This window comes from Anthonomus grandis, chromosome 6 (genome assembly GCF_022605725.1).
Source record: "Anthonomus grandis grandis chromosome 6, icAntGran1.3, whole genome shotgun sequence".
Taxonomy (NCBI): Eukaryota; Metazoa; Arthropoda; class Insecta; order Coleoptera; family Curculionidae; genus Anthonomus; species Anthonomus grandis.
The window spans coordinates 9236444-9260552 of NC_065551.1; the positions used below are offsets into that span (position 1 = coordinate 9236444).

General features: G+C 30.9%; 2 protein-coding genes across 2 annotated transcripts in view; one reads left to right on the forward strand and one right to left on the reverse strand.

Moving 5' to 3' along the window:
- Window positions 1-24109, reverse strand: part of LOC126737046 (arylsulfatase I-like) — an 82083-nt gene that overhangs the window by 56384 nt on the left and 1590 nt on the right. The gene's annotated exons all lie outside the window — the stretch shown is intronic.
- Window positions 7510-24109, forward strand: part of LOC126737047 (beta-1,4-mannosyltransferase egh-like) — a 188857-nt gene continuing 172257 nt past the window's right edge. The window contains exon 1 of the mRNA XM_050441738.1: window positions 7510-7542. The gene's annotated coding sequence lies outside the window, so the exon portion shown is untranslated. The remainder of the gene's footprint in view (window positions 7543-24109) is intronic.

Here is a 24109-nt window from a genome sequence, read left to right on the forward strand (position 1 = left end):
GTCTTATAAGTTAGTAATAAAACAATAATATAACATTGATAAAATAATTTTGTAAATGCTTTATTATGGACTGAAATCGATTTTATAATCTTATATAAAACTATTAAATGAGTTTAATAGAATAAAAATATTTTATAAGCGTGGGCCTTTTTAAAGTTTATACACAATTTATAAATGCCTATAAGAGCAAGTTTAACGACAATAATTTTTTTTTAATGTTATATAGCATGCTATACAGGGTGTCCCAGCGAAAACGAAACAGAGCTATTTTCGGTATGAAAAAAAATTTTTTTTTCAAAAATCTCGGACACGTCGATTTTATTTTTGAGGGGGACAACTTTTCCTTACCAAGGCACCCTCATACCAGCAACCCCCTTCGAGGGGGTGGAATCACCTCTAAAATCCTAAATGGAAAGAGGGGTCGTATGATACCTTATTTTAAAGGTCTTTTAATTCTGAATATAACTGCCAAATTTGAAGTAGCTAAAATTATTTCTCTGGATAAAACAGCTTGTCAAAATTGCGGAAACAGCGAAAATGAAAAAGGTATTATGGACTCTTTTTTGGATAATATTTTTAAAAGAACAAGGAAATTCTATTTTCGAAGGGGTCACTTATTAATTAAGAGGCCACCTAATACCTGGAATCCTTTACGAGCGGTTGAAAGCACCCCTTAAATCTTAAACAGAAAGAGGGATCGTGTTATACCTTATGTTGAAAGCGTTTTCACTTTAAATTTAAATGGTGACTTCTGAGTGACTGATGGATTTCTTCTGGATATGAAAGCCAAATAAAATTCTGGAAAAAATGCTTTAAATAAACCTTTATGCCTGAAACCCTTTCTTACAATTTTTTTTATTGGATCATTAAAACATGATTAAAAATTTATTAGTATTGTTAATATTATTGTTATTACACCTTATCAGCATATCATAAATAAAAACAAAATACCAAATAAAATGCGAACACAAGTATCTGAAGAATTTATTTAGCTTGCTAAATATCATTGATACTTTTTTCATAAAGCAGCATTTTTTAAATAGTTTTAAATTATTACCCAGTCTTTTACGTGTTGAAACACTGTTAGCAATGGTTTATTCTACTGCAGAGAGGGTTGAGATGATAGAGTTTTTCTTTCGGCATAACAATTGTGCCAATAGAACGGTACAAGAATTTAATGACCTTCATCCAGAAAAACGAGTCAACAGAAAATACGTTCTAGAAATAGTTGCTAAATTTAGGTAATCTGGGAGTGTCTTAAATAAAAAGCGTGAGGTTCAAAATGCTGTTGTTGTCAATGAAGCAATGCAAATAACTGTCCTAGGTCAACTTCATGCCGAGCCAGGAATAAGTATCAGAAAATTGGCGACGAGTACAGGAGTAAGCAAAAGTAGGTTTCATAGGATACTTAAGCATAATAAATTCCATGCTTACAAAATTCATCTGGTGCAAGAACTGAATGAGGACGATTTTGACAGACGAGTGCAATTTTGTGAATCGCTTAGTGATATGATAACCGTAAATCCGCGTCTTATTTACAACATTTGCTTTTCAGATGAATGTACTTTTTTTCTTAATGGCAACGTAAATCGTCATAACTGCCGCTACTGGTCAAATGCAAATCCGGGCCAGTTTCGTGAAGTTCATACCCAGTTCCCTGAGAAGTTAAATGTTTGGGCGGGAATCTTGGGCGGCTCCATTGTTGGTCCGTTTTTTCTGCCCGGAAATTTGAATGGAGAAATGTATCGAGATCTCTTGGAAAATGCCGTATATTTTAAGAATAGTAGAAATAATGGAAGGCGGAAATCATTCTGATGATGATCAAGTCGTTTTCCAACAAGACGGAGCGGAGCGCCTCCACATTATGCTGCTGGTGTGAGGCAATATCTTGATGAGATATTTCCTGATCGTTGGATTGGAAGGAGAGGACCTTTTATGGAATGGCCAGCTAGGTCACCCGATTTAACCCCATTCGATTTTTTTTATGGGGGCATTTAAAAACAAAAGTCTGGTTGGGTAGCGTACCAACCAGACACCCTAGAAGACTTACGCCAGAGAATTATAAATGAGTGTCAGATGATAACACCTGAAGTTCTACAAAACGTCAGGCATTGTTTTGAGCAAAACCTGTATTCCTGCATGGAAGTAGGCGGGGCACAATTTGAACATTTAATAAATTGACGTAATTTAAATAAACTTGTTTTATTTAAAAGACACAAAAAGAAAAGGGTAGGTATTTCTTATCTCTCCACTTTTACTGGCAGTAAAGATATTTCTTGCTATTTTTATATCCATAAGATATCCATCAGTCACTCAGAAGTCACCATTTAAATTCAGAGTAAAAAGGCCTTCAAAATAAGGAATGACACGACCCCTTTTTCTATTTAAGATTTAAGGGGTGCTTTCAACCCCTCGTAAAGGGTTCCAGGTATTAGGGTGGCCTCTTAATTAATAAGTGACCCCTTTGAAATTAGGACTTCCTTATTCTTTTAAAAATATTATCCAAAACAGAGTTCAAAATACCTTTTTCATTTTCGCTGTTTCTACAATTTGACAAGCTGTCTATCTATCTCAAATTTGGCAGTTATATTCAGATTTAAAAGGCCTTTAAAATAAGGTATCACACGACCCCTCTTTCTATTTAAGATTTTAGGGGTGATCCCACCCCCTCGAAGAGGGTTACTGGTATGTGGGTGCCTTGGTAAGGAAAAGTTGCCCCCTCAAAAATAAAATCGACGTGTTCGAGATTTTTGTAAAAAAAAAATTTTTTCATACCAAAAATACCTCTGTTTCGTTTTCGCTGAGACACCCTGTATAAAATTATTATATAGTTTTGGTGCTAAATATTTAAAATGACGCTGACCAATATTTTTTTTGTTCCCACCAACTCGCGCATTTTGATTTAGCCTGCTTCTTGTGGGATATGTGTGCGATAAAGTTTCACGAATAATTTGTTTCCTCTATATATTTACACTTAAATTAAAACAGTAAAGTTTCCCTATGGCCATTATTTTTGTTTCCTTATAAAGTAAATTGGTTGGAAATACTCGGTTTTTTTAAAATATAATTTTTAGTATCCATTTTTGAATGAAGCCTAATTGTGGCAAAGTGGCAATCATGGGATGGTGTACATCCCACCCGACCAATCCAAAAATCAAATGCGATTAAACCAACGAATAGAATATCTAATGATAGGTATTGTTTAAAATATTTAAAAGTTGAAACTAAACCTCTAATTTCATTGGTCATCTGCTTTAAATGTAAATCCCATTTAAGATGCTGGTACAATAATCCTCAAATATTTTATGGACGATGATGCAGGAATTGACAACTAATGACCAATTTGTAAAGCACCTATTTAAGGAAGATTCTAGATGATTAGTGTAAGAAATAAAACTAATATATTTTGTTTTTTTGCCCATTTAATTATTAATTTGTTTTTCTTAAACCAATCTGCAATTAATTGAAAGTCATTTTTGGCTGTTTATTATAGGGCTTGCCAAATCTTTCCTGTATAGATAACAACCGTGTCGTCGTCAATACTTATGATTCTTCCCTCAGTGCAGAAAAAAAATATTAATATATATTTAAATAAAAGTGGTCCTTGGGATACTCCACAGTTGATATCTCTCATTTCTCTATAAGTATTGTTAACTTTTACCACTTGTTTCCGTCAAATAACTTTTCATTATTTTATTGGCTATACCCCAAATGCCACACCTTCTTGATTTTTTAAAAGTATTGAGTGGTTAACCGTGTCAAATGCTTTTGTTAGATCTACAAATATACCTAAAATAGGTTTTTACTGTTTGTTTCAAAATCATTTTAATTATCTTGGATACATTCGAAATAAGGGTAACTGGTCTTAAATTATTTAAAACATCTGGAAAAACATCTGTACTAAAGCATAAGTTTGTTATTAGACAGCCTTTATCTGTGAATTTATATTTTTCAAAGTCTCTGAATGAAGATTATCATGTCCTGACGCTTTATTATTTTTTAGTTGGTGTATAGTTTTTTCAACTTGTTGATTGATCAAAAACAGAAATATAGCCTCTTCCATAAATGTACCTTCAACTAAACTCTCTTGACAATTAAACTTTGAAGCTTATGTTGGTCCTATGTTACTAAGTTATGTTGAAGTTATTAAAATATTTTGACAGTCCCTTACTTTCCGAAATAATATTACCATTCTCGCTTTTTGAATTTGTTATCTGCCTTTGTTTGGCGTTCTTTTGGCCTTACAAACGACTAAGATTTTTCTTTAGGATCTTACTATGATTTTTACTTTTCTTTATGAAAATATATATTTCTTTTTAGCTTTTTTTATACCGCGATTGACCAAAGTACTGCACCTTTTGCATTCTGCTCTTAGCTGCTCATTATTTGGTAGTTGTATACATTTTTTTAAGAGATCGTTTTTATTATTTATCGCCTTATGTAAATTCTTATCAACCCAAACTTGCTTAAAACAATTTTTTATTGTTCGTATTATTGTATGCGTATTTCTATCTATGATGTGAAATTTTAATTTTATAATTATAATGATCTGTGTAAATATTAACATTGTTATTATAAGTAGGAAAAGACCATGCTTCTTGCTCTACTGTCTCACGTGGAAAACAAAGCATTTGCGGATATACGTTTATATATCAAATGGGCAATATTTTTTCATGCGGCATAACAACATAAAGTTTGTCGCACTTATTTACTAATACCCTCTTTATTAACCTGAATCCAACATTGATCTATGAAATAAATTATAAAATAATTGTAGCAACTACGTAATATTAAAATAATATTTAACATATTACACCATGAGCTTATTTTATAACCTACCAACTGCAAAAAGTTAACGAAAATTCGTCTTTTTAAGAATCCGCACTAACACATTTTAATTGAATGCCAGTTTATTGTCAAGTATCTATAAATATTCATTTTATTTATATATAAAGGTAATAATTAAATTAATTAATATTGTACAAGAACTACTTTTATTATTTATTTTATAAAAAAAAGATCTGTATAATTGACCTTTTTCTCTATTTCTTTCTCATGGACTACGCAGTTAATAAATAAAAACATGTAATTTAATGTTATATTATGATACTGGTTACACCTATAAATAACATTTATGAGTAAAACTTACAAGAAAAAATATAAACAAGATAACAAAATGAACTCGAAAATATTGTCCAATTTCTTGGTGTTAAAGATTCATAACTCAATATTGACTAATATAGCGTGCCTTCAATTATGTGAGCACTATTGGTATCTTTCTTAATATTTAAGATACAGGGTCTGTTTTGTGTATGGGCTTTTCCACACACGTTATTGTGGGTTGTGATTTTTTTCTTCAATAAAACACCAATTTTTCGGTAAATAAGTGTAATTAGAAGAATGAAATAAAGCACTGCACTAACCGTACAATTCTGTTAATTGTTGTATAAAATATACAAATAAAAATTTTACGGAGTAAAATTCTGATTCTAGCCGAATCTTGTATTATGAACTGTTCAATGACCTGTTGGCCTGAAGTTAAAAGTGTGAATATAATAAAAAAATATGGATGGAGTGAAGAATGTGGTTGTGTAAAATGCTTACATAATGAAACGTTGCATTTTTGATTATAGGAGGATCTTTGTACTATTTATCGGCTTTAGTAAGGAAATTGAATAAGCGGATTTAAGAAATTAAAATTTAATAACTCTGTTTATAAAGCTAAGACTGTTTATAAAACTTTATATGCCGCCTGTATTAAAATATTAAATTTATATCATGCGGCTGGCGCGGCGACTAAATAAATTATAGTCTAAACAGGGTCGGTTAAATTAGTAAACTAGAAGCAATTTTTTTATTGTTTAAAATGGTGAAAACCGAAAAAAATTAAAAATCGCGCTTTTGAGAAAATGTATTTTGTTTAATGGAATCTCTTGTAACTTTTACAAATTTTTAAATCAAAAGATAATAATTTTACTAATAAACAAGTTTATCTACACTAATAGATACAACCAAAAAATAATAAATTTATAGAGATGTTAATAATTTTATCAAATATAGGCAAGTTAAAATATTAAAATAACACCAAGTAAATGTACTTAATTTACAATAAATGAACAAAAACATCGCCTTCTTCTTTAATACATTTCTGAGCATATTTAAGCATGCGTCTTGTATCTTTTAAGATTGATGTTGCATCTATTGATTTAATTTTTTGGCTTATATGTATTTGAAGTCCATCAACGGCTCTATATTTTTTTATACACTTCACTTTATGTAAATATAAAAAATAAAAGTCGAGAGAAGAAGAAAAAATTCTTCCAGCGCTCCAGATATTATATCCTGCATTCGGTCAAAGTACCAACATAAAACACAGGTCTTATTATTTGGCTTCCTAAGCCACACCAAACATTAAGTACATCAATAGTATACATTTTTACCTTTATTTGAAAAATTAGCTTCGTTGCAAGCTTGACAAACTGTTTTAAAACAGTTTGTCAAGCTATTAATCAACCGTGAAATTATATAAAAAAGTATTTAAAGTGTAAGATGTAGTTTTTTTCTCCTTTAAAAAATATTAAACTAGACTAAACACTCGTCCCATTTCTTTTAACGCCGCAATAACTATTAAGATTAAGAAAGAATTTATGGACAAGCCATACAAGAGTAATTCGATACTTGAGGTTCGATCTTATAAACATCCAGTCTAAGAGCCCTGAGATCCAAACTTTGCTTAAAAGATCTTTTTAAAACACACTCGACTTTTGAAGTGAAAGTAGCGTGCGTGAATATTATTTGTTTTAAGTGATTGTGCCTTATTTTGAATTATTTTTATACTGGTGAGTTTTCTCACGGAGCATATCCAATTTTCCATTCCCATTATTTTTTATTTCCTATTTTTTATTGTTGTTGCTATTTACATTTCAACATTTTATTTTAAATATATGTGTTTTACAAGATAATAATAATATTTGACATAAAATATTTACAGATAATTCATTTAATAAAAGCAGAGTGCTAGAGCTGCATATCATCTTTTTCCTTTTACCTAGGATGGCCATATAACGTAGATTTATTTACCAACAAGTTGCTTATTGTGGAGTGATTGAGCCACAGAGCAATCTTTCTCTATTGTGGAGTGTTTGAGCCACTTACAGATTTGAATGTTGCAAACTACGTTTTCCTGTACTATTTATAGTATGAAACTCTACCTTTCCAAATATCCTATTTTACTATCTGTTTAAGCAGTTAATAGCACATTTATATTGCGCTAGTGGGTGACAGACACAATGCGTAATAATATTCCAAATATAATAAATAGCTATTAAATAATAATTTAACTAGTTATAAATGTTTAAATCTTTTAATAATCAAAATATCTAAATACTAAATAAAATAATATAATTAGGAAATTGGTTGCTCAACACATTTATTTTTTCCAGGTACGTACGTTATGTCATCTTACACTTGACTACATGTATCAACATATTTATCAACATAATCTACAAGTAACTTAAGTATTGTGGTTTTTAAATATATAATGTAAGTAATTATCACTAAGACTAGTATTTGATTTATTTGATTAATATTGTTTTTATAATAAAAATTGGTAAACGCCCCATATATTATAATTAAAATATGTATTTACCGCCACCGGATTTGAATTTAACATTTTTGGCCTGACAAAAGTATTGTCGAGTTAGGAAGGAGTTTTGAAGAAAGTATTTACGAGGGATTTAAAAGATAAGTATATTTTGTTTATATTGTAACGAAATTCGGAAACACACTTTTATTGTCAACGTCAAAAACACTAACCTAATTCGCCTTGACTGTCGTTTAATTGCAAGGTAAAAACTGACTAAACAATTAAAACTCAATGAAATGTCACGAAGCGCGTCCTTTTTAAAGCCCAATGGAACAGTCTTGAAATATTTAAAATTATCTTCATTGTTTTCGCCGAAAGAGACCAATAATTTTAGAAGAATACTGACAATCAAAGCAAGCAAGTATACAAATTCTAGAAAATTAAAACTATAGAGATTCACAATAATATAACCTAAATAACCTAAATTGGGGCCAAAATGGGGTTCTCAAACAAGATGAACTACTGCTTAAATACTAAACACTATAGATAAAAATAATAAACCAAACGTAAGTAGAATCCTAAATAAACCCTACGAATCAACTTTAACTGCAGAATACTAATAAAATAGTACAAAAACTAGGAGAATAATTAACGTATTTCCATTTTCATAATAAGAATTTTAATTTAATTTAATTAACTATTATTTTCCTTGATAGTAGATATAACTACCGAAACGTTGGTTCAAATTAGGTATTTTTATTAAAAAAGTACGTTATTTATCGTTCTTTTTATCGTTTCTAATTTTAATATTCATAACAAAGTTGGGTAGAATATTGAAAAGAAAAAACAAGCTCAGAGATTAATAGATTAAACCTCAGCTCCTAGGCATATAAAAAATCTAGGTATATAAAAAAATAGTAAATCTAGGTATATAAAAAAAAAAAAATTATGGTATTTAAAGCTTGAATTGAATTTAATTTAAATTAAGTATATCGAAAGGTTTGAGTTCATATTTCTTAAAATACCTGAATTAGTCTATTTTATTCTTCTTCTCAATTTTTGGACATGTAAAATAGTATTTTCTAAATTGTTTTTTGCAATAAGTAATGTAATACTCAATAAAATAAGTAACTCATTGATAAAGATGTCAAAATCGCCAATCTTCGTGAGCAAATTTAGTCAAACCTGCTACAAATCAAAAACTTTAAAAATGCCTGTCAAAGAGACAATTGAACCCAATACCTAGTATACAGGTTTAAGTTAGGGATGTATTAGTAGGGTCAGACATCTGGTATAATACATTTTCATTAAAAAAAACTAATCCTTGTAAACCCCGAGGTACCCACAAAAAAAAACTTAATATATTAATTATTATATTATATTTAATTTTTATATTAACGGTAGAATGTTTCCCTAATTTTTATTAGATAATTCATTAATATTCAATATGCGCATCTTTCCTTGCTGTGCAGAAAGCTGCTGCCTTGGTACGTTAAACAACGCTATGGAGATATCACCATAGCCGGTGTATGCCCTATTGCTGCTGGTAAACTGCAGTTTGTTTGTGACTGGGTACCTACCTAGCCGAATTCTGGTTAGTTGTAGTGGAGTGACCACATCAATGTAAAAACATAACGTAAAACTGAAGGATGTGTTACTCTTAATGTTGGAATGGTCTACGTATACTGCATTATTTTGAGGAATGGCCTTATCATATGTTTTATTTTAAATACATTTCTAAAAGGTAAAATAGTTGCTCATGGATATCAGATAAGTATTATCAACAAAGATCCCCAATCCGGGCATTTTTATTCGTGCTTTTTTTTTTTAATTTTGAATATGTGTAAAAGGTATCAATCTGCTTAAAATTCTCTTTTCAGCGACATATCATAAGTTAACAAACGACAGATAAAAGTGATTTATTATAAGGTACGTGGATATTGTAAGGTATAATTTTTTAATATGACTGATAAACTTGCGGCATAGACTGATATCTTTTTACCAATAATTTCAAGCAACAAATTAATATTTTATCCTCCATTATTTTTTAGTAATACTGTGAACGTAGAAAGTTGTGTATACAAGGTCTTGGAATAAACAGGTAACCAAATTTATATAAAACTACCAAATTTAATTTTTTGGATGAAAGACAATTTTTAATTATATTCTTTAACATAAGTATAAAGTTTTGTTAGTCCGTTTAAGTGTTTAGTGTTTAGTTTTATTAATTTTTAAACAATATTTGAAATAGCTTTTTAGCTGCCATACGAGGAGCATGTCACACTAACAACTGGTAATGTTAATGTTGATCAATATTTTATATGGAATAAGAATTTACATGTGCGAAGCCAACAAATTGTTTTAAATATTTTTTAATGTTTATGCTGACTACATAATACTGACAAGAATGTTATATAATTAGAATTATAATTAACAGATATATTTGAAAAATAGTATCGTTTTACTTTATATTTTGATTAATATTTTTTTCAATTTGTGTCTTAAGAATGCGCGCAGTTTTATATATTTTGGTGTGTTAACCCAAGTGTTGGTTGAATCTTAGTGGTTTTCATTTTATTGACAACTCCTCAAAATAAACTAATAGATCTTTTCAGACAAAGAATTCACATTGGCTTTCATCCTCCAGTTCATCAAATTTCTGTAAGCGATTCCTTTTTCCTGTTTTGGAATGCTTGGTACCAATTTTTACACTAATTTATTACACTATTTATGATGTGTTTAGGTTGTTTAATATGAAAACGGCGACAAATTTTCATCGGCTACTATCTTGAAGTTCTCTTGTATCATTATGACATGATAAATTATTTTTCACTGTAATGGCTAATATTTCTTACTACAGGAGACAGTTAATTTTATACGAATGTAAAAATTACTTACCATGGCAAAAGTATTGGTACATTGAATAGCATTCGGACAAAAAACTTTATTGCGCACTAATACATTAATTTTATAAACCCTGAATAGTGTGTAAAGTGACTACTTTACGAGAAACAGAATGTTAAAAAGTAATATAAACTAAAAAATTTTAATATTTTAAAAAAGAATATCTAAAAGGCACTCATACAAATTTAAGTGTTTTTACAATTTTTAAAATAAGTTTACAATTTTTTAAATAAGTATGTATGAATTTTTAGCGTTTTGTATGTTCTCAAATATTTCGGTATAATTATTATTCAGATTTACCGAAATAATCTGCTCATACCTAATAGAGATACTCTCTTTCTGTGAAGTTATTTGACTCACCCAAAACATCTTACTGAACGAAAGAAAGTTAGCACGAAATATAAAGTAATAGAAGGATAAGTTTTTGGGATTTTTTAATTTTTTTACGATAGAAAGCAGAAGAAATAAAGGTAATAGAAATATAGGTAAGAAACAATGGTTGTTTTTACTTATTGGCTTTTTTAGGGCAGGGCAGCAAGAAACTAAAAAAAAGAGGAGATAAATCTCAATTTATTAAGAATAAAAGATATAGCAGCACATGATCACCGATAACGATCTCACCAATATCAGTAATTATTTCATAATATAAATTGAAGAAATCGAGTAAATTTCTATTAATATGTTTACAAGTTTGTTTAAACAAATAGAAATTCTCGTGTTATGCAAAAATAAATTACATAATAAGGAAGTGCAGGTCGGTAAGAGCAACGCCTATACTGCAAGTTATTTACTAAAAGGCGTGGAAATGCATAAAAAATATTTGTATTTATTAGTTTGTATCGATAAGTGCTTAAAATTAAAAAAACTTATAATGAATTATAAGTTGATATCTTAGTAGATATTAAAATAGAATTACTTTACATTGATTATATTACTGAATATACAAAATGGGTCCGAAGTATTAATTACGCATATATAAATATGTTTCTCAGTTTTTGGTTTGCTACTTATCACATAGTATAAATATCTTGAATTGTTTATTTCGATTTTTTACTTATGTTATGTACAAACAAATATGACGATATAAAATATGATATGAAGTTTGTTATTTATGCTAAAATATCCTTACTGAACCAAATTGCGTGCTTATTAGATTGCATAAGTAAAAAACCTGTCAGAAATTAAAAAAAAATTCTCCAGTTTCAAAAAATATGGAACTATCACAGAAATAGACAAATAGAAATAATACATGCAGGGTGGCCCATCGAAAACAGTCCAGCAAGGTTTGGGATCTTTTTGAAAAATCAATTTTATAATTTTTTAATTTTAGGGGGACAATTTTTTTTTAAACTTTCAATCCCTTAAGATCAACCTCTTGGCGGGAGTTGCAACAACTCGAAAATCTTAAATAGGAGTGAGGGTCCAGCTTATTTTAAAGGTCTTTTTATTTTAGTTACAGATGCCAACTATTTGAAATTGCTTAAGTTTTCGCAGTATGATAGCTTGGCAAAGATTTTGAAACAATACCACTGTTTAATACTTTTAGCGCTAGTTTTTAGAGGTTAGTTCTTGATTTAAAAAATAAAAACGCTCGCACTCGTCGATTTTTGATTTTGGAAAAACGATTTTTTGTTTAAATTTTTAACCCGACAACTTCAACCCTTTAGCGGGGGCGACGTTCACCCTTATTTTTTTAATCTTTACAATAGCGCTTTGTTTTTTAAATTTGAGCTGACTGAGCTTCTTTTTAGTGCGTAATATTCTGGAATTTCGATTGAATTTTATAAATACTTTTTTTTATACCAAATACAACTGATGTTATCAACTTCATATTGTAAAATATTTTCTATAAACATAAAATTTGTTTGATAATTTAACTATTAACAGTTCACGAATATAATTAACGATATTTGCACGTTAAAAAAATTTAAAAACCCGGATATGATTTCATATTTGAATAAAGTTTTTAGTTCTGAACTTTATTATTATTAAAATTATTAATTTTTTTATTTTGATAAACCCCGTATTCGACTAATAAAATTTAATAATTAATTTTGAATTTTTATAAAAAAAAATTTTCCCATAAAATTAATAATAATAAAGTTTTCCATATGTTGCCAACTTAAATAAACACATTGTATGTAAATATATAAATTTATTTTTTTTTCATTTCTTTTTGACAGCTTGTACTGAATTCTATAGCAGATCAGCTTTGTTTACAGAACATATTATTATGAATACGTTAATTATTTTCCTAGTTTTTGTACTATTTATATTTATTTATTAGTATTCTGTAGTTAAAGTTGATTCGTAGGGTTTCTTTAGGGTTCTACTTACGTTTGGTTTTTTTTATTTTTATCTATAGTGTTTAGTTTTTAGGTAGTTCATCTTGTTCGAGAGCCCCATTTTAGCCCCAATTTAGGTTATTTATATTATATTGTTGTAAATCCCTGTAGTTCTAATTTTTTAGAATTTGTATACTTGCTTGCTTTGACTGTCACTATTCTCCTAAAATTATTGGTCTCTTTTGGCAAAAACAATGAAGATAATTCCAAATATTTCGAAACTGTTCCATCGGGTTTTAAAACGGAGGCGCTTTGTGACAATTTATTCAGTTTTAATTGTTTAGTCAGTTTTTACCTTGGAAACAATTAAATGACAAGGCGAGTTACGTCAGTGTTTTTGACGTTGACAATAAAAATGTGTTCCCGAATTTCGTTACAATTGGTGTCAGAAGTAAAGGATATTTGGAAGCTTATTTTAGTGGATGCCTTTAACAAGAAGTCAGGCCAAGATGGAGACCGAGAAATTGATGGAGCTGCTATTAAGGAAGTTTGACGAGCAAAAAGTAGAACAAGAAAAATGAGAGCGTAAACAGAGGAAAGAACAAGAAGAACGAGACCGCAAGTATTAAGAACGAGACCGTAAACAGAGGGAAGAACAAGAAGAGCGAGACAAGAAACAGGAAGATTTACTTAAGACAATTAAATCAGACCTGAAGAAAAAAAATGAAGTGATTCAAACCATGAAAGATGACTCTTTTATTGGTGATGACTGAATTTAAAAGATAATCTTAAAAAGGAGCAGGAGGAACGAGACAGAAAATAAAAGGAACGAGTTTTACAATTTAAAGAAGATCTGGAGAAGAATCAGAAACAATTAATGGCTAACTTTGAAGCAACAGTAAAAGAAGAATTGGGACAAGTACAAAAAAAGATCCAAGAACTAGAGATGAAAATAAAACGGACTCCTCTTCATCCCGATCCTGGAATGCAAACAATAATGAAAGTAAAGCCACCAAAATTTGACGGCAAAGAAGCATGGAGTACCTATTTGAATCAATTTGAGGCCGCTGCTAGGGGAAATCGCTGGGATAAAGAAGAAAAGGTAATCAATCTTAAGCTAAGCCTTAGAGGAGAAGCTACAGAAATATTAAGAATGATGCTATCTGAGGATCAGCTCAATTTCGACGTACTGGTGCATACCTTAGAGATGAGATACGGTGAAGCCTATCTACAACAAGTGTACCAGGCTCAATTGAAATCTAGAAGACAATAACCCGAGGAAGGACTCCAACAGTTTGAGGCCGATGTTGCTCGATTAGTAAATCTGGCTTACCCTTCAGCCCCAACAGAGTTCCGAGAACAAATTTCTATAAATTGTTTTATTGACGGAGTTCAAGATCCAGATACTAACCATGCTCTAAGGATGGCTCATCTTAAAAGTATTTCAGAAGCTTTGGCCCATGGACTAGAGTATGAGGCAGCTTTTCAAGCAACTAGAAGGCAGATACGAATAAGACAAATCAGAACTTCGGAAAGTGATCTCGAAGACCGCCTAAAGAAGATTGAATCATTATTAGCGAGGAAACCTAAAAGACCATTGCAATGCTGGAATTGCAATAAGGAGGGGTACCTTAAACGTCAATGCCCCAAGCTTTTAAGAGATCCAAGGAACCCGGAAAACTTCAACTTCAAGCTGGCTGAGTGCTACCAAGCCCCACGTATAAGACTAATCCGGCTGCCACATCCTAGAGAGAGCTTGGTAGTACCGGGAAAAATATGCGGCCGTGAATGTGAGAAAAGTCATACTATCGTGAAGCCGAACATCGTAGCACACTGTAGGCTTTTAGCACCACCTAATTTAATTCTGGAGTTTGCAAATGGAAAAAGGATCCCGGTTCTTGGATTGCATGAAGTCACCATTGGCGTAACAAGATTCCAACAGCCAGTACTAGTGGCAGAAATCATGGATGATGTCATATTAGGATTAGATGTTATGAATGCTCAGCAGTTTAAAATAGATGTATATAACCAGATATTGACGACGAGAAATGAAGAGATTTTTATGCACCATCTATATGAAGATAAAGTAAATACCAGAGTCGTTAAGTTATTCAAGGATATTACTATACCAGCAAATTCAGAGGTGGTGGTTAATGCTACAACTGGAGGAAAAGAGGGAGAAACTGTTTTGATTGAGCCCATGGAAAACTGCAAACTATATAGTCAAGGAATTTTTCCAGCCAAGACGTTATCTACGCAAAAAAAATCTACTGTTTTGGTTCGAATGGTAAATTTAAAAGGATATGATCAACTCCTGAAACAAGGAGAGAACATTGGCGTATGCTCTGAAGTAGTGGCAGTCATGAAAAATACTGATAGAAGTAGTTATTCAAACAGACCTTTTTCTGTATGTTTACAAAACCTATTTGAAGAATCTTCTGCCAATTTAACAATGGACCAGTGTAGTAAATTTCGACGTCTTCTTGAAGAAAATCAAGATGTGTTTTCCTTGCACGATAATGACCTGGGAAGAACTGATTTGGTGCAGCATCGAATTAACACTGGAGACAATGCTCCAATTCAACAAGCACCTCGAAGAATTCCGATAGCTAAACAAGGAGAAGTTTTCTCAATGCTTCAAGAAATGAGGACACAAGAAAAAAAGGATGGATCTACTAGATTTTGCGTAGACTATCGGCGACTGAATGACATTACCAAGAAAGACAGTTATCCCCTACCAAGAATTGACGACACCCTATCAGGTTTACAATGGTTCTCAACACTCGATCTAAAGAGTGGATACTGGCAGGTAAAGATGCACCCAGAAGATAAGGAAAAGACCGCATTCTCGACTGGAACAGGACTTTGGCAGTTTACAGTCATGCCCTTTGGACTCTGCAATGCTCCAGCTACCTTTGAAAGACTTATGGAAACAGTTTTACGTGAAATGACTTGGGAATCATGTTTACTTTATTTGGATAACGTCATCATACTGGGAAAAACATGTGAAGATCATTTGAAGAATATTCAAAAGGTATTTGTTAAACTCCGAGAGGCCAACCTGAAGCTAAGTCCTAAAAAATGTTGCTTATTTCAAAAAGAAGTTCGATACCTTGGCCATGTAATATCAGAAAAAGGTGTCAAAACTGATCCAGATAAAGTAGAAGCAATCGAAAATTTGCCACGACCTGACAAACACCAGTTAAAAAGCTTTCTGGGCCTTTGTACCTATTATAGAAGATTTGTAAGAAATTTCGCTAATCTTGCAAAGCCTTTACATAAACTGACGGAGGACAAAATGATATTTAGTTGGTCAACAGACTGTGAAGAAGCATTTCAACAGTTTAAAAGAGCACTATGCACATCTTCAATTTTAACATATCCGATTCCTGGACAAACTTTTATTTTGGATACCGATGCAAGTAATGTTGGAATTGGGCCGTTCTATCACAAAAATATGAAGATGGCAAGCAAGTGATAGCTTATTTCAGTAAAACGTTATCACGCTTTTTTATTTATTTCCATAAATATTTGTATGGTCAACGATTTATCCTTAGAACTGACCATGCTTCGTTAAAATGGCTGTTTCAGGTTAAAAACCCCGAAGAACAAATAGCAAGGTGGCTTCAACGATTACAAGAGTATGACTTTACAATAGAACATAGGAAAGGCGAATATCACCAAAATGCCGATGCTTTATCGAGAAGACTCTGTATTGAAACATGTCAACATTGTTTTAAAAAGGAATCGAAACAGCATCCAGAGATATTTACTTATAATCGTATTGGCCTTCACAGTTCTAAAGAGTGGGATGTAGTAGAGATCAGTGTGATGACCCAGTATTTGGTCTTATTTACGAACTGAAATCTCGAGAAATTATAAAACCAGAATAGAAAGATATTTCTGACAAATCTCCAGAACTAAAGGCTTATTGGTCTCAATAGAATTCATTGGTTGTAAAAGATGGATTGTTAAAAAGAGTCTGGCAGAGCGTAGATGGAAAAGAAAAGACATATCTGACAGTCCTTTCTCGAAAACGGATTCCGAAAGATCTTGAAGCTGTTCATGGCGGTGTTGGCAGAGGACATTTTGGAGTTAGACCTTGGCAAAAGTTAAAGAACGGTTTTACCGGCTGAACAGTCATCAAGATGTTGAACGCTGGTGCCGACAGTGTGAGCAGTTTTTGTCAAGCAAGGGCCCAAGAACCCGGATAAGAGGAAAGATGATGCAGTATCTTGTTGGTGCACCCTTTGAATGAATTGGCATAGACGTCCTTCCTTTCCCCTTTCCTACTAGTTCCCCTTTCCTACTAGTAGCTCCGGAAACCGATATGCTCTTGTTGCTATAGATTACTTAAGTAAGTGGCCCGAGGTTTATCCGATTCCAAACCAAGAAGCAACGACAGTAGCTGAAGTGCTGTTCCAGAACTGGATTTATCGATTTGGTGTACCCAGAGAGAAACATTCAGACCAAGGAAGAAACTTTGAGTCACAAATATTCCAACAAGTATGCCAGTTGCTGGGAATCAATAAGACCCGTACAACCCCACTACACTCTCAGTCTGATGGAATGGTTGAAAGATTTAACCGCACATTTGAAACCTATTTGAGGATGGTGGTAAACTCTAAGCAAACCGACTGGGATAGCTGTATACAACCATTCCTATTGGCATATCGTTCTTCTATCCACAAGTCAACTGGAAAAAGCCCGGCAAAAGTTGTCTATGGTGATGAATTTCGTTTACCTTTGGACATTATTACTGGAAGACTCCATAAGTCTGAAACCCTTGAGGAGTACGTCGACCATTTACAAGAGCGTTTACAAATTGTTAACGAACAAGCACGGGATAAACTTCATCTAGAAAGTAATAGAATAAAATCACGTTATGACATAAAGGCAAATTCTACCGGTTTTAATCCTGGGGATAAAGTCTGGTTATACAATCCACGGAGGACGAAGGGCAAGTGTCCAAAGCTCCAAAAGGATTGAGAAGGTCCATTCAATGTGGTCACCAGAATCAACGACGTGGTATACCGTATCCAGCGACATCCGACAACGAAGATGAAAATCGTAAACATCGTCCGGTTAGCGCCCTATCATGACTTAGGTGGTCTCATGTTTGATCGGGACGATCAAACTTGAGAGGGGAGCAGTATTATGAAAATATAAATACATTAATTATTTTCCTAGTTTATGTACTACTTTTATTAGTATTCTGTAGTAGAAGTTGATTCGTAGGGTTTCTTTAGGGTTCTACTTTTGGTTTATTATTTTTTATATAGTGTTTAGTTTTTAGTAATTCATCTTGTTCGAGAGCCCCATTTTGGCCCCAATTTAGGTTAGTTAGGTTATATTATTGTAAATCCCTGTAGTTCTAATTTTCTATAATTTGTATACTTGCTTGCTTTGACTGTCACTATTCTCCTAAAATTATTGGTTTCTTTCGGCAAAAACAATGAAGATAATTCTAAATATTTCGAAACTGTTCCATCGGGTTTTAAAAAGGACGCGCTTCGAGACAATTCATTTAGTTTTAATTGTTTAGTCAGTTTTTACCTTGGAACCAATTAAACGACAGTCAAGGCGAGTTAGGTTAGTGTTTTTGGCGTTAACAATAAAAGTGTGTTCCCGAATTTCGTTACAATATTTTAATTGTATTGCATCTTTTACATTACCGGCCTTATACTGATATCTATGTTTTTATCTTTGTAATATCAATTATTTTAAGTTAACGTCAGAGAACTTCAACTTCGTTAAGTGATTTTCTTAGTTTACCTTTCCCCTTTTCTTGAGTGCGTATTTTTATTTACATACATAAACATTTACCTATATTTTCTTTGTTTTTAAATATTTATTAAAGAAAATAATATACACACCAAATAAAGCTCAGGTCTTAAATTATAATATTCCCAACGTTTCTGGCTATAGTGAGCCTACTAACATCGGCAATATTAAAATTTAAAGCCTGGTGTATTTAACCCTTTATTCAATTAACTTAGCAAGAAGCAGAGAAAAAAAATTGGGTCATAAAAGCAATTTACACATTATTTTTCTCTACCTATTAATGCCTTTATAAAGCTCTGAAGATCAATTTAATAAAATTCCAAGCGTGATCTAGAAAAATATAGTTTTGTTCAGCATTTTACCAATTTATTCAGAAATTATCATTATCTAATTTACAATCTTTGATCACCAATTTACAAGAGTTATAGATACGATACTCAAAATGTGCCTGTACAAGCAACGCTGTATACATTTTTGTAAGAAAAAATCCAAGTTTTAAAACAGCTGATAATAAGTTTATATCTAGATTTATTAAAATGCAAATTTCAATTGAGTCAGTCAGAGGCATTTAATTTTGAGACAGTTGCTTTCAGCTACGTTAAAAATGTAAAATTTTTTCAAGCAGAAAAGATAGGAAAAGGAAATGCTTAGTTAATATTTTTGCTTTTTAAAACAATGAGACTCGATCAAATTAGTACGATCAAATTATAATTAAAATAGCTACGATCAAATTAAAATGGAGTTTTTGCTAAAAATATATTTAATAAATGAAATATAAGTTATTTTAAATAGCTCTAGATTTAAATAAATCCTTCTTTCCGGTGCTCTTTAGTTTTATGGAGGCAAGTCAATAAAAAATGATCTCTTTATTAAGTCACCAATTTCAATAATTTAAAAAAATAAATATGGATATCTTTATACAGTACTCTTATTTTAAAATGAACCACCCTTAATAACCTAAAAAGAAAACAAAAAAAAACACGCTAATCTAGATATATAAGAGGACGATTAATTTTATATTTGATAAAGTTCTGTTATAACCTAATTTAGTTAAATCCGATTTGATATATCAATTCGGAACCTCCATCGTAAGCAGCATTGTCATGTCAATGTAAGTGTCCATTCACAGTACCAAAAAAATTAAATCATTACACTCTTAAAAATAGGTGAATAAAAATTCAACAATTGTATAGATTTTACATACAATTTGATTCTGGAAATGGTACAGAATCAATTTGTGTAGAATTTCTCTATGCTATTGTGTTTAAACAACTGTGGTTCTATAATCAACAAATTGTGTATCAATTTGATTTATTTTATTGTATATATAGTACACTATTTGTGTACTTAAATTCGACAATATTTTATATTTATTTAATATAATTGTTCAGTAAAAAAGCAAACTCTTAGTGTTTTTTTAACATGGTATGTACAGGAAAAAAACACAATTTGTGCATTTTAAATACACACGTTAGTGTAGGTTGTTTTAACAATATATTTTATTTTCTTTCATTTCAACTATTAAATTTTATTACAAATTGTGTATAATAATACTATATATTGTTTTATAAATTTAAATATAGTGTAGGTTACTTATTTTAGGTTTGTATATCAAATTAACATAAGAACTGGAGTTTTTTATTACAATGTTTTGTATTTATATTCATAAAAATTTAAAAATAATCAATATATTTGTATAAAAAAAATAAACAAATTGTTTAAAAATTTAAAATACATTTTAGAGAATTTCGTCATAAATCTGTGTAATAATAAATTCTAGTGTGCCTGGGAAAAACAGGATAACAAAAAGCTGTTTTTTTTATTTTAACAATTTATTTCATTGTATGAAATATTTTCGAAAATTCCACCATTAATACATTAAAGCAATGTATTAAATATTTTCTTCAATCGTTTCAAACCTAAGTTTTTTCCATAGATATTTTACACTGTCTCCTTTATAGCTCCATGTAAGTTTAGGGGATCTTGGTGGACACGATATATCTACAGGAGCCTTCCTTCCTATCCAATAAAAAAAAATCTTAATTATTTGTTTTAATAGTAATAGCCTAGGTAATTTTTAAGAAATTTTTAAAATTTAATTTTAAAAGGTTTTTAGTTTGTTGATAATAGTTTAATTACCATAGTAACATATCCAAACTATGATTAAGTAGATACCATTTTGTAATACAAATTGAAATACAAATGCAATAAAGGTTACAAATTTAACCGACCTCTACATTAAAATTGGATAGGTACAAAGATAAAAAAAAATGTAAAAAAAGTAAGTATACCTACTTATCTATTCTACTGTAAAGTTATCAGTTATCACTGAAAAACTAAATAGGTACCAGCTACCTGTCTAAACATCAAAATATCCAGTAAATTCCAAAGTATACAATAAATGCAAAAAAAAATATGGTGCTTACCTAATTACCTACCTACAAACTGCTCCTGGAGTTGATCCAATAAACCCCACTCCTTAAGTTTATCTTCAACGAATATATCCATTTTTTTCTTATGCAATTTTAACACTTAACGAAACGAAAAATCCAACAAATTAATGCCGATTGAATGTGTGATTGAAGGACTGAAGTATAAACAGTTGAACACCTGTGACACTGGGAATTATAGCAATGCTGCCATCAAATGTATCTTAAAGATTACACCGCCAATTAAAAAAGTTACGTTTCCTCTTTCCTTACGCGTGTTATTATCACGATATTATTTAAATAAATAAAATAAGAACTTATGCTGATTGGGCTTATTTTTAAATATCCTATTAAATCATTTTCAATTAACAACTTTAAATCGACTGCAAATTTTGATGCATACCTTTACAACTGTTTAATATTGAATCTGGCAACATTGACGCTAACAACGAAGTTCTAGCGGCAAAGGCAAGGGCGTCGGGCGCGTCCTCCTTTATACACAATTGTGTATTATAACTACACAATACATAGTTTAAAATTCTATAATTGTGAAGGGCTATTAGCAAGAATCGTTTTTATTCTACACAATTGTAAATAAAATCAACACAAGCCAGAATAAAAAAATAATTAAAAATTGTAGTAAAAATATACTTGGTTATTAGATTTTTTACCAAACTGCATTGGATTAAAAAAAAAATGTGGAATATTTATACACATTATCTTAATAATTAATATCCACTTATGGTGTATTAATTTAATATGCAATAATTGTATAAAATATACACATTAAAACATATACAAAATGCCTGAGAATTTTTATACAGGACTGTGAAATATTATCTAACAATTGTGTATTAAAATTAAACATTTTTTTTTACACAACAAAATGTGAAAAAATCCATCGGGATTTTTCTGTGTGTAGACGTACCAGCGAATAGCGACCAACAATGTGTCATAAAGGGAATAATGGATGAAAATTATATAAAAAAATTAAAAAAAAGCAAATAATGGATATTTTATCGACCTCAAACTTCTGTATTTTAAAGGGCTGCCCTAAGCGTGATACATCACAGAATTTATTTTATTAAGTGCTTAAAATATACACAATAATAATAAAGTCTATTTTGAAATACCTAGCGAACATTCGCAAGTATTTGTTTGCTAGTATAGTCTACATTCGCGAGTAATCGGATGCTTTAAATCATTATTATATTCAGGTGGGGGTTTATAAGCTTTGCTTTTTAAATAACCCCAAAGGAAAAATCTAGTAATCTAATATTTGTAACCTTACTCCCGTCTGACCAGATAATCCTGGGGCAAATGTTTCACCTTCCTGACACCTCCTGATATACCACTCACAAAATGTTCTCCGCTGTTCGCCACTAGGTCTGAGACCCTGAGCCAAATTCTGAATTTGAATGGCTGGAATTTCTATTTGCTCAAAATGAAATGACCAGTAGATTCTGGTATTCCAATGGTATTGGTATTTTTTCCAACAGATATTTCCGGACTTTTAGTTACAGCTAATAGTACATTATTTTGGTTTTTTTCATTGCAGCGCTTATTACTTGATAATACTGATTTTTTGAATGTACGCCAATGTTAGCCAATGGTTCAAAAATTTGTGTACTGGGTAGTTGTCTCTTTGGATAGTTATTCAAATATATATGACCAGTTTTAACGGCGCTGCTGTATAGCATAAGATATTACATTTTAACGTACATTTTAAGTAAAAATAGCACGTTTTATTTTGTAACCCAAAAAAAAATGTAGCAACAAAAAGCATTAACTAATAACGAAACCTACAAATTTCTGCTTTTTAGGCATATCTCCGAAACTACACGGAATTTTAAAATTCTTTGAACGGCATATTGTTAGGCTTGAAAATGCGCAACGTTTCTCTAATTCAACCATCTTATCTCTTTTGCTTTCCAAGATCCCTATGATAGAATCCTTATCTTGGACACACTGTATATTTTTAATATTAATAATAATAATAAGTCTTTTCGCCGTCCTCCGTTAAGTTTGTTATAGTTTGGGCAGAGTTTCAATTTTTAACGCCTAAAGGTTGAAAATTCTTTACGCAGAGTGTTTTGCCCGGAAATAAGTGCAGCTGTTAATTTATCGAGTCGTGCGGTGAGATCTTTTATGGTCATATTTTTATTTGATATTTCGGATTAGGCACAAAATCTCCAATATCGCTAGTATGAATATACATAAATATTTATTGACTTATGGTAATGCAAAAAATACTGGCCTTATTTGTAAAAAACGTTTGGCATGTGAACTCGTCGACAAGCTCCATTTATCTCAATTTTAAATTGAAATATTTATTATCATTATTTATTATCAATCCATCATAATTACAAATCACTATATTACTTTATGCATTTTAGTAGGTTCATTTTACCAAACTTTTAGTCATTAATTTTTTTAATTACTGGCATATATTAAGCAAAACTTTGCTGTATAAGAGTATATGAGATACTCTTTTTTAGAAGGTTTACATATAAAGTTTTTTTCTCTCTTCGAAAAAAAAGCTTTAAAACATTATTAGTTGAGGTGTCTATTTTTAAACATGTTCCCATGATTAAGATTCACCAGTGTGCAACTTCTACACTTTTAACTATTAAAATTCTAATTAAGGTTATTTTATTTCAAATATTACACGTTTGTCATATAAATTGTACTTATTAACTTATTACAGTCAACTGTATTACATTTAAGATCCGCTTTGTATATTTTGATATTCATCAGAAATATAACACACCTATAATAACCTATATACGAGTTTACGCCATACCTTTTTAGTAGTAGCTTTCAGTACGCTTATCAGACTTTAATAGGATTGTCTTATGGTTGGCTGAATCAGGATAGTAAAACCTAAAGTGAAATATGTGACACCCCAAGGCTAAGAAAATAACGGTTGTATGACCCAATCTATAATTATATTGAACAGGGGAGGTTGTTTGCCTCCCAAAGCATGGCGTGCTAACTTACATTAAATACATTCTACGATAGTTTATATCCTGTTTTAGTATACGTTAGTTACATCAAGTTCTAATGTCATATAGTATAAAATTGGCACAGATTTCGCTTAAAGGATAACACAAGATGTACTT